The sequence below is a fragment of the Cetorhinus maximus genome, chromosome 31, assembly GCF_964194155.1.
Source record: "Cetorhinus maximus chromosome 31, sCetMax3.hap1.1, whole genome shotgun sequence".
NCBI lineage: Eukaryota > Metazoa > Chordata > Chondrichthyes > Lamniformes > Cetorhinidae > Cetorhinus > Cetorhinus maximus.
Genome location: NC_135909.1, coordinates 9,001,901 through 9,013,029, shown reverse-complemented (window position 1 = coordinate 9,013,029; position 11,129 = coordinate 9,001,901). Strand labels below are relative to the sequence as shown.

General features: G+C 45.6%; 3 non-coding genes across 3 annotated transcripts; 1 reads left to right on the top strand and 2 right to left on the bottom strand.

The window, feature by feature from the left end:
* Positions 1 to 377: 377 nt before the first annotated feature.
* Positions 378 to 449, bottom strand: trnaw-cca (transfer RNA tryptophan (anticodon CCA)). Its single transcript has one exon. It is a non-coding gene; the product is annotated as a tRNA-Trp (tRNA).
* Positions 450 to 1,025: 576 nt separating this feature from the next.
* trnas-gcu (transfer RNA serine (anticodon GCU)) lies at positions 1,026 to 1,107 on the bottom strand. Its single transcript has one exon. It is a non-coding gene; the product is annotated as a tRNA-Ser (tRNA).
* Positions 1,108 to 7,173: 6,066 nt separating this feature from the next.
* On the top strand, positions 7,174 to 7,256 carry trnal-cag (transfer RNA leucine (anticodon CAG)). The gene has a single exon. It is a non-coding gene; the product is annotated as a tRNA-Leu (tRNA).
* Positions 7,257 to 11,129: the final 3,873 nt, after the last annotated feature.

The following is an 11,129-nucleotide window of genomic DNA, read 5'->3' as shown; positions in this document are numbered from 1 at the left end:
TGTCGCTCTGCTTTAAAAGGACGAGTTTCAATCTCCTGACTTATAGATAAAATAAAGTCGGGTGATTATAGTTTACACAACCAACTCTAGCCAACGGAATTAAGCAGCTGTATGGACGGAAGCGGCTGTGGGTTTAAACCCCAAGATGGACACTTTGTGTTTTCCTTCTTATGCTGGGTAACAGAGCAATTGCAAAAACAGTAGATACCCCACATCGCTGAAACTTTGTTCCAATGTAAAATTGTGTAAAATGAAAACTGAGCCGGAAAATCGGAAGAGATTACTTTCACCATGGTTCTGAAATTAAACATTTCGCCAGAATCCAGACACAAGGAAATTTGTGTCCAGACAAAAGCATCAGGTATAGTGAAGAGCCATGAGCCCGACGTGATTTGAACACGCAACCTTCTGATCTGGAGTCAGACGCGCTACCGTTGCGCCACAAGCCCAGCTATAAGAAGCCTGTTGTTGCTTGTCCTAGATTCACTTCCTTAGACCTTGATCATATTCAGTGCATTGAAAATAAAACAGGGATCCTGAAAGGGAACATGATTTTCCCTCCCTTCCTCGTGGCCTTCTTTGCTTTCTGTCGATTTACATCACAAGGACGACTAACAGAAAAAGCAAAGAACGAGAGAGCAAACGCACAACAATAAGCCGTGGGAGAAGTTTATTTTCAAATTTCATAAATAGTTTAACTGAGTGAGAAATACTTTGGCAGTTGGATTCACAATGAACCATAATCTGATTGAGGCCACGAATGCACGAGTTTCGTTTCGTTTTGTTTTTAATTGGTGAGATGTTGCAAACGATGGAGGAGCAGAGGCCCAAATTATACAACTGAAAATTAGCGGACAGGGAGAAAGAAATAACGATGCAGGATTTCAAGGAAGCACATCATCTCACAGTGCAGAAGTGGCCCTTCAGCACATCGAGTCTGCACCGAGAGGTGAGAAACACGTGACCTACCTACCTAATCCCACTTACCAGCACTTGGCCCTCAGCCGTGACCGTTAATAAAGTGACGACGAAAGTGGGATTCGAACCCACGCGTGCAAAGCACAATGGATTAGCAGTCCATCGCCTGAACCTCTCGGCCACCTCGTCGCGCGGTGTCGATTTATTAAATCTCCTTCTATGCTTTTTGCATTCATGATCTGTTGGAATAAATGATCCTCTTTCGTACAGGTCCTGAATATTCGGCCAGGTGTCTAAAGATGGAAATGTATTTTCTGTCAATAAAATGCATTTCCACCACATCAGATCAGATGATGTTGTAAATGGGCTGATGTGAATCGTTTCAACACTTCAACATGATATCCAACATGTTTCTACACAGTGTGAAAACCCATCGCGGAAAGACCGGAACATACAAGCATTTGGTAGCAAGAAGAAACCCTTCCCAGCTGACTGCCAGTGCCCGATCACAGCTAAACTGTGGGAAATGAAAATAAATCTTTGGAGATCCCGGCTCTGCTTGGCCTTTCAGTCAAGATTTTCACTGAGTTCAATCAGCCTCCCACCTGAATCCAGAAGTAGACAGTTCCCTTATGTGATGCATTCGGATAATTTCAGAGTCCCCTAACACGGAGAAACGTTCTTTAAACCCTGTGTTCATTTCATCACGTGTGTTGAGGTGATGCATTCTCTGCAATGACTTCCCGGGTGTTCAAACTTGGTCCTGATTTCCGGAACTGCCACCACCACGAGCGCGAAAAAATACTGCATTAAAATGCTTGCTGGGCTCGTTCTGGAGATGAAAGCGGGACCTCTTGCATACGAACTCATTGAAAAGCCCCACGCGAGAATCGAAACCCAAGAACAACCAGCCACCTGCACGATAAACTGCTCTCAATGGATCCTTCCATTGCCACCCACAGTGTATCAACCAAAAGCGAATTCCTGTTAATGCTGGAAATCTTTTAGAATGTATTGGAACCCCCGGGCTCGACTCCAACCAGTGGAGAGTTTCCCGACTCATTTCTATTGACTTCAGTTTTGCGAGTGTTCCTTGATGCCACACTCGGTCAAAAGCTTCTTTGGACTCAAGTGCAGTCACTTGCACCTCAGGTATTAAGTACAGCTGCTTCCTCCATGTTTGGACCAAGGCTGCAATGAGATCAGGTGCTGAGTGACCCTGGCAGATACCAAACTGAGCTTCAGTGAGCAGGTTATTGCTGAGTAAGTGCCACTTGATCGCGCTGTCGAAGAAATTTCCACCCACTTTCTCGATGAACGAGAGGAGACTGATCGGGCGGTTTTCGCCGGTTGGGTTTTCCTGTTTTTTGTGGACAAGACAGACCTGAGCAATTTTCCTCATTGTCGGGTAGATGCCAGTACTGGAACAGCTTGGCGAGGAGCGAGGCTATTTCTGGAGCACAGGTTTTCAGTGCTGCTGCAGGAATGTTGGCCGGGCCCAAAGCCTTTGCAGTTTCCCGTGCCTTCAACCATTTCTTGATTTCACTTGGAGTGAATGGAGCTGGCTGAAGACTGAGATCTGTGATGCATTTCCCCAGCTTTGTGCAAAAGCGGAACTGAGGGAATCACATTTGTGGCTCTATGAAACTCACCTGCTAAACAGTGAAAGATGACAGTGTTTATCACAAGTGGGTCCCATTAATTCAGAAACAGTTTTGCTGCAAAAGTAGCCATGACCATGTGCGATACACAGTTTTCTTATCTGCAATTAGATGTGCTCCCGCTGTGACACTTACATACGCGTGAGTTGAGAAGATTTAGGCGCTATCTGGTTGAGGTAATTGAGATGATTAATAGGTTTTAACGTGGAGAAACAATTTCCTCTTTTGGGGGAATACAGAACAAATGTATATAACCTTAAACTTAGAGTTAAGACATTTAACGGTGACATCAGCAAACAATTCACTCAAAAGATGAAGAAGGCTGTTTGTAGGACAATTCTAGTGTAGCGATTGGCCGAGAGCTTATGGCAATGAACTGATGCTTATTTGGGCTTTGGACCCCCTCTTTGTCAAGAAAAAAATCGAAATCTGGAGGGACTGAAACGAGGTGATGGCTGTCCTTTGTCATTATGCGATCATGTTCTCTAATATAAGCGGAGGACAGTCGGTGACTGTAAAACTGGTATCCTGGTCGCTGTTTAAATTCTGGCTCGAAGCATCGCTTCTGTCAGCTGAAATAGTTCAGTTGGTCGAGCGTTAAACTGATGATCTAAAAGTCACTTGTTCAATATTGTGTTCCGGCAAAGAGTTGCAAGTCGACTCGCCTGAGCATCTCCGGTTTCGTGTTTCCCGGTAGCTGATTGAGGGTGCCTGTCTCTTTTGGGGAGACGCAGTCCCATTTCTGAGGGCAGCGGATACTTGCCCTCCCCGCTTGAGCGTGTGCAGCTCTGTGCCCGCTGGTCCACGTTACTGGAATAAAGATCGGTTTAACTTCTAAAAAGATATGAAAAAGCGCTGGTCAACTCATCTCCCATTGAACTAACCGAACCAACCTGCAACTCTCAGGTGGCGCAGAGGAATCGTGCTGGGCCCATACCCAGAGATCAATAGATCGAACCCATCCTTGCCTAATAATACTGGCACAGCAAAAATTCGTCCGTCGGAAGAAGAAGCATACAAAAGGAAGGACGAGGCAACCATGGCTGACAAGAGAAGTCAGAGAGAGCAAAAGAGAAAGCATATAAAGTGACGAAGAGCAGCGGGAAGCCACCAGAGGACAACTAAAGGAGAAGATTAAATATGAGGGTAAACTAGGCAGTAATGTATTAGAAGGTTGCACGAGTTTTTTTTAGATATATAGAGGGTAAGAGGGAGGCAAAAGTGGACATTGGGCCGCTGGAAAATGACGCTGGAGAAGTAGTAGTGGGGAACAAAGAAATGGCAGAGGAACTGAATAGGTACTTTGCATCAGTCTTGACGGTGGAAGACACGAGTAACATCCCCAAAGTTCAAGAGAGTCGAGGGGCAGAGCTGAGTATGGTGGCCATTACCAAGGAGAAGGTGCTAGGAAAACTGAAAGGTCTGAAGGTGGATAAATCACCTGGACCAGATACATTACACCCCAGAGTTCTGAAGGAGATAGCTGAAGAGATAGTGGAGGCGTTAGTGGGGACCTTTCAGGAATCACTGGAGTCAGGGAGGGTCCCAGGGGACTGGAAAATCGCTAATGAAACCCCCCTGTTTAAGAAGGGCGTTAGACAAAAGACTGGAAATTACAGACCGATGAGCCTGACCTCGGTTGTTGGTAAGATTTTAGAGTCCGTTATTAAGGATGAGATTTCAGAATACTTGGAAGTGCATGGTAAAATAGGGCAAAGCCTGCATGGTTTCATCAAGGGGAGATCATGCCTGACAAATGTGTTAGAATTCTTTGAGGAGGTAACGAGTAGGTTAGACAAAGGAGAGCCAATGGATGTTATCTACTTGGACTTCCAGAAGGCTTTTGACAAGGTGCCGCACAGGAGGCTGCTCAGTAAGATAAGAGCCCATGGTGTTAGAGGCAAGGTACTAGCATGGATAGAAGATTGGCTGTCAGGCAGGAGGCAGAGAACAGGGATAAAGGGATCCTTCTCAGGATGGTTGCCCGTGACTAGTGGAGTTCCGGAGGGGTCAGTGTTGGGACCACAACTTTTTAATTTATACACTAATAATCTAGATGATGGAACAGAGGACATACTGGCTAAGTTTGCAGATTTTACAAAGATAGGTGGAGGGACAGGTCGTATTGAGGAGGCGGGGAGGCTGCAGAACGATTTAGACAGGTTAGGAAGAATGGGCAAAGAAGTGGCAGATGGAATAGAATGTGGGGAAGTGTGAGGTCATGCACTTTGGTAGGAAGAATAGAGGCGTAGACTATTTTCTAAACGGGGAGAGAATTCAGAAATCTGGAGTCCAGGATTCTCTTAAGCTTAACTTTCAGGTTGAGTCAGTAGTTAGGAAGGCAAATACAATGGTGGCATTTATTTCGAGAGGACTAGATTATAAAAGCAGGAATGTGCTGCTGAGGCTTTATAAGGCTCTGGTCAGCCCACATTTAGAATATTGTGAGCAACTTTGGGCCCCGTAGCTCAGGAAGGATGTTCTGACCCTGGAGAGGGTCCAGAGGAGGTTCACGAGAACAATCCCAGGAATGAAAGGCTTAACATATGGGGAACGTTTGAGGACTCTGGGTCTATACTCGATGGAGTTTATAAGGATGAGGGGGGATCTGATTGAAACTTACAGAATACTGAAAGGCCTGGATAGAGTGGACGTGGTGAAGATGTTTCTATTCGTAGGAGACACTATGACCCGAGGTCACAGCCTCAGAGTAAAGGGAAGACCTTTTAGAACAGAGATGAGGAGAAATTTCTTTAGCCAGAGAGTGGTGAATCTATGCAATTCATTGCCACAGAAGGCTGTGGAGGCCAGGTCATTGAGTGTATTTAAGACCGAGATAGATAAGTTCTTGATTGGTAAGGGGATCAAAGGTTACGGGGAGAAGGCGGGAGAATGGGGTTGAGAAACTTATCAGCCATGATTGAATGGTGGAGCAGACTCGATGGGCCGAATGGCCTAATTTCTGCTCCTATGTCTTATGCTCTTATGGTCTTATATGGTCCCAGCTGCTGATTCCTTGATCAACCATTAGGGATATAAATCCTGAAAAATCCGCCGATTGATCCATTTCATTGGTGCTTTGGTTAACATTAATCGAGGGGAGCGGATTGTAATCTATCAGTTCCCTCTCGTTTTTTATGCTTTATTCGTGTTCGTATCTGTCAGTGATGAGATCGAGAAGTGAGCTCACTGCAGTCATGCGGCGGGCGGATCTTATGAGTATGAGAAATATTTACCCTTTCCTTTTAAATTCAGGTCAGAATGTATCACTGAAACACAGGAAATGCTGCTTAATCTGCTCGAAGGAGGCTTTAGTGACTCACTGAGACGATAAAATTTGACCTTTCAGTAAGCTATTTGTGTGCAGCAGTTTCTGGTGGTTTTCCTCAGTCACAGAATCACACAGAATCACAGTGCAGAAGAGGCCCTTCGGCCCATCGAGTCTGCACCGACACCTGACCTACCTACCGAATCCCATTTACCAGCACTTGGACCATAGCCTTGAATGTTGTGACGTGCCAAGTGCTCACCCAGGTACTTTTTAAAGGATGTGAGGCAACCTGCCTCCACCACCCTCCCAGGCAGTGCATTCCAGACCGTCACCACCCTCTCAGTAAAAAAGTTTTTCCTCACATCCCCCTAAATCTCCTGCCCCTAACCTTGAAATTATGCCCCCTTGTGACTAACTCTTCAACTAAGGGGAACAGCTGCTCCCTATCCACTCTGCCCATCAGGTCGCCCCTCAGTCTTCTCTGCTCCTTGGAAAACAACCCAAGTCTATCCAACCTCTCTTCATAACTTAAATGTTTCATCCCAGGCAACATCCGGGTGAATCTCCTCTGCACCCCCTCCAGTGCAACTACATCCTTCCTATAACGTGGCGACCAGAACTGCACACAGTACTCCAGCTGTTGCCTCAATAAGGTTCTATACAACGTAAACATGACCTCCCTTCTTTTGTAATCTATGCGTCGATTGATAAAGGCAAGTGTCCCAAATGCCTTTTCACCACCCCACTAACCTGCCCCTCTGCCTTTAGAGATCTATGGAAACGCACGCCAAGGTCCCTTTGTTCCTCAGAACCTCATAATGTCATGCCGTGCATTGAATACTTTCTTGTCAAATTACTCCTTCCAAAGTGTATCACCTCACACTTTTCAGGGTTATATCCCAACTGCCGTTTATCTGCCCACTTGACCATCCCGTCTAGATCTTCCTGTAGCCCGACACTCAACCTCACTGCTAACCACCCGGCCAATTTTTGTGTCATCCGCAAACTTACTAATCCAGGATGTAACTCTCCAATTGGAAACTTCACGTCGCTCAGGTCTTACAATCTGAACACCTTCGTGTGAGGAACAGGTCGGGCGGGAATTGGGTCTTTGTTGATTTGAGCAAACAGAGCAATGCAGCAATGAGAAGCTCCTCACCCCACGGAGGCTTGGGGAAGGATGGGACTCAGATACAGGAACCTGACAGGTGCTGAAAAAAGGAAAATCACATCGAGTGTGTTAAAGCAGTGACGATGAATGTGGAACTCAGAACCATTTGTACAAAATGCAATGGATTTAGTGGCCGAGCATGCTACAGAAACGTCAGGATGGCCGAGCGGTCTAAGGCGCTGCGTTCAGGTCGCAGTCTCCTCTGGAGGCGTGGGTTCAAATCCAACTCCTGACACTAATTTTCCTTCAGCAACTTCCAAACCCGAGACCTCCAGCACTTGGAAGGATAAGGGCAGCAGATGCATGAGAATACCACCAGCAGCAAGCTCCCCTCCGAACCACAAACCATCCTGACTTGGAACTGGATCGCCGCCCCTTCACTGTCGCTGGGGCAAAACCCTGCAACCTCCTCCCTAACAGCACAGTGGGTGCACCTACACCACATGGACTGTAGCGGTTCAAGATGGCAGCTTCTCAAGGACAATTTCGGTTGGGTAATAAATGCTGGACGAGCCATCGACGCCCACATCCCGTGAAAGAATAAAACAAAAGCTCTTGGTCACCGGAACACAGCTCATTTCACTGATCGATTTCAGCAACAGCTCCGAGATTTAATAAAACTCCCCAAAGCGCTTCAAAGGAGTTCTATCAAGCAACATTCGACATCGAGCCACATATTTGGACAACTGAACAAAACCTTCGTAAAACTGATAGATTTTAAAGGGGAGAGTGAACTGGGGATGTTTCTAGAAGGAATTGCTGAGCTAAAGGCTCAGACAGCTGAAGACGTGGCCGCTAATGATGAAACAATGAAAAGTGTAAATGAGCAAGAGGACAGAGATAGATTCAGAAAGAGAAAGGGAAATGTCTGGGAATGGAACTGGAACTCCAGTTCAGCCAATGAGAAATCTCCACCTCAACCACTAATGTTCAGAGCCGCTCATTCCATGTGTCCAGTTGGAAACCTGTCTGAAGGAACATGCAGTCTGACAGAGCGCCTGTGATAATCCTCCACTGTCTGATCTAAAGTTGTAACAGGAGCTGTTCATTACAGCTGTCTAAACCGCGATGGCCTTGATATTCAGTGGTGCAGATTCACATCATCATTTGAAATCTTTCTGAAAGCTGAGCAGACTGACTCTGGTCAGCATATTTAAAGGTTTTTGTTTTGTCCTGCAATAACCCACAGTGCAGGAAAGGCAGCTCATTGTCCTTTGGTACAAAAGCAAAATACTGCGGATGCTGGATATCTGAAACATCGCCAGAAAATGCTGCAATTGCTCAGCACATCTGGCAGCATCTGTGGAGAGTGAAACAGATTCACGTTTCAGGTCTTTTTGGTGCAAGTTCGCGCCCTGAAATTTAAACTGTTTCACTCTTCACAAATACTACCAGATCTGCGAAGGGTTTCTAGCAATTCCTTGCGGGTAATTGAGCATCGTTAGGTTCTGTGGTTTAATTGGTTAAAACACCTGCCGAGTAAACAGGAGACCCTGGGTCCAAATCCCAGCAGAACCTGACTTCGTTGGATTTCATCTGGGCAGTTGGGCGCTTGCTTTATAACAGGGCCAAATCTGGAATTTAAGGTTAAAATGGTCTCTCCTTTTACAGTGGACTCTCTGCAAAGGCTTTAACAATGACAGGGTTTCCTTTCTGTAACCGTCGAAGAAGAGACCTAGTGGAAGTTACCACACACAATGAGAAACTCTCCCCAGTGTGCCGCTACTGGAAGAGCTGGGCTCTATTCTATTTAACAATTGACGCCCGGAACACGAACATCGAGATTTTGAATAGACAAGGGGAACGTCACTGGGTCAGAATTCAAACATCATCCTGGGAAATAAGAGGAAGAGAGATCAAAGCAGATTACTGTATGAACGCTGGAACAAGCAGTTTCTATATCCTGTTTTCCGGGAACTCACTGAATATCTGTGACTGACCTGTTTCTGACTCCGGTTAAAATACTGAATATTCTGCATTTACAGCGGGGCGGAAATTTGGTTTTAATTCATTTGTGAACAAAAGTATCAAGTGTTTAGGTGTTGTTAAGCTGGCAGCACGTAACAATTTCAAGGAGTTATCCTCATGACCTGGTCAACACGTTCCAATTAACTTTAATCTTTCCCAAAGAGGGATATTAGGTATCACTCCAGGAAAAACCCAAAGCATTTGGGATGGATGCACTACAAAAAATCAGGACCTTCAAAACACCTTAATAACCCACAATTCCTTCAAATGAAAAGTGTTCGCTGTTGCATTGGACCTAGAATCCGCTCTCGGCATTAATCTCAGTGAAGCAGAGTGTGACCGTGTTGTATCTGTCAGTGTGGAGGTGACCAGTTCGGGGTCACTATCGGCCGCTTCCAGCCGAACACAGGCACGATGCAAGCGGGATGTTTATCCCGAGCTTTGGAAAATATTGTCAGTCAGGAAAAGGGACAAATCAAAAGGAACCAAAGAATAAATCTCAGGGCCCAGATTGGAGAATCTGCAGATTCCCCTTGGGAAAGTGAATGGGAGCAGAATGAAGGGTGAACATTCCCACTGCCCAGAAGCGGTGAAGACACAGCTCAGTCAGCCCGTCCCCCTCCATTCTCACGCTGGAACATTCCTCACATGGAAATTATTTAACCCAGTGAAATAAATCTTTACAGCCGATAATTTATACAACTGATTGAAGGAATGTCGAACGTGGTTCCCGAGTGACGGTGAAAAGTTGAACATTTGTTCCGTTCAACCAAACTGCCATGAAATGTGAATATGTTTTTTCTCATTGTTAAAAATAATTTGAAGGTCCTGGATGCAAATGTTCAGTGTTTGTGAGAGTGGGGTCTGGGTGAGCAGCTGGTGAGTGCGACAGGGCCAGTGCTGGATGCAGGAAGCTCCCGTCAGTGTGGGTGGGTCTGATGGAGCTGAGTGATTGACAACTGGCGGGTGTTGGTGTTTCCATAAATCATGGAAATTCCCTCCAACAGTTTTTATTTCTTCATTTGATTGTAAACAACTTGAAATAAAGGGAATAAGGTCAGGAACTTTTTTTTGGTCTGTATTTCAGCTGCCATTGTCCAGTGGTTAAATTTTCCTCTAACAATCCATTGGGTTTTTCGACTTTGACTTGAGTCATAGAAACATAGAAACTGGGAGCAGGAGAAGGCCATTCGGCCTTTCGAGCCTGCTCCGCCATTCATTATGATCATGGCTGATCATCCAACTCAATAGCCAGCTCCTGCTTTCTCCCCATATCCTTTGATCCCTTTCGCCCCAAGAGCTCTCTCTAACTCCTTCTTGAAAGCATACAATGTTTTGGTCTCAACTGCTTTCTGTGGTAACGAATTCCACAGGATCACCACTCTCTGGGTGAAGAAATTTCTCCTCATCTCAGTCTCCTCATATGTCAGTCCCGCCATCCCAGGAATCAGTCAGGTAAACCTTCGTTGCACTCCCTCTATAGTAAGTTCATCCTTCCTCAGATAAGGAGACCAAAACTGCACACAATATTCCAGATGTGGTCTCACCAAGGCCCTGTACCATTGCAGCAAGACATCCCTGTCCCTGTACTCGAATCCTCTGGCTATGAAGGCCAACATACCATTTGCCTTCTTTACCACCTGCTGCACCTGCATGGTTACCTTCAGCGACTGGTGTATAAGGACACCCAGGTCTCGCTGCACATTCCCCTCTCTCAATTTAAAACATTCAGATAATAATCTGTCTTCTTGTTTTTGCTACCAAAATGGATAACCTCACATTTATCCACATTATACTGCATCTGCCATGCATTTGCCCACTCAGTCAGCTTGTCCAAATCACACTGAAGCATCTCTGCATCCTCCTCATAGCTCACCCTCCCACCCAGCTTTGTGTCATCTGCAAATTTGGAGATATTACGTTTAATTCCCTCATCTAAATCATTAATATATATTGTGAATAACTGGGATCCCAGCAATGATCCCTGCGGTATCCCAAAAGTCACTGCCTGCTATTCGGAAAAAGACTCATTTATTCCTACTCTTTGTTTCCTGTCTGCCAAACTGTTTTCTATCCTTCTCAATACACTGCCCCCAATCCCATGCGCTTTAATTTTATACACCAACCTCTCACGTGGGAC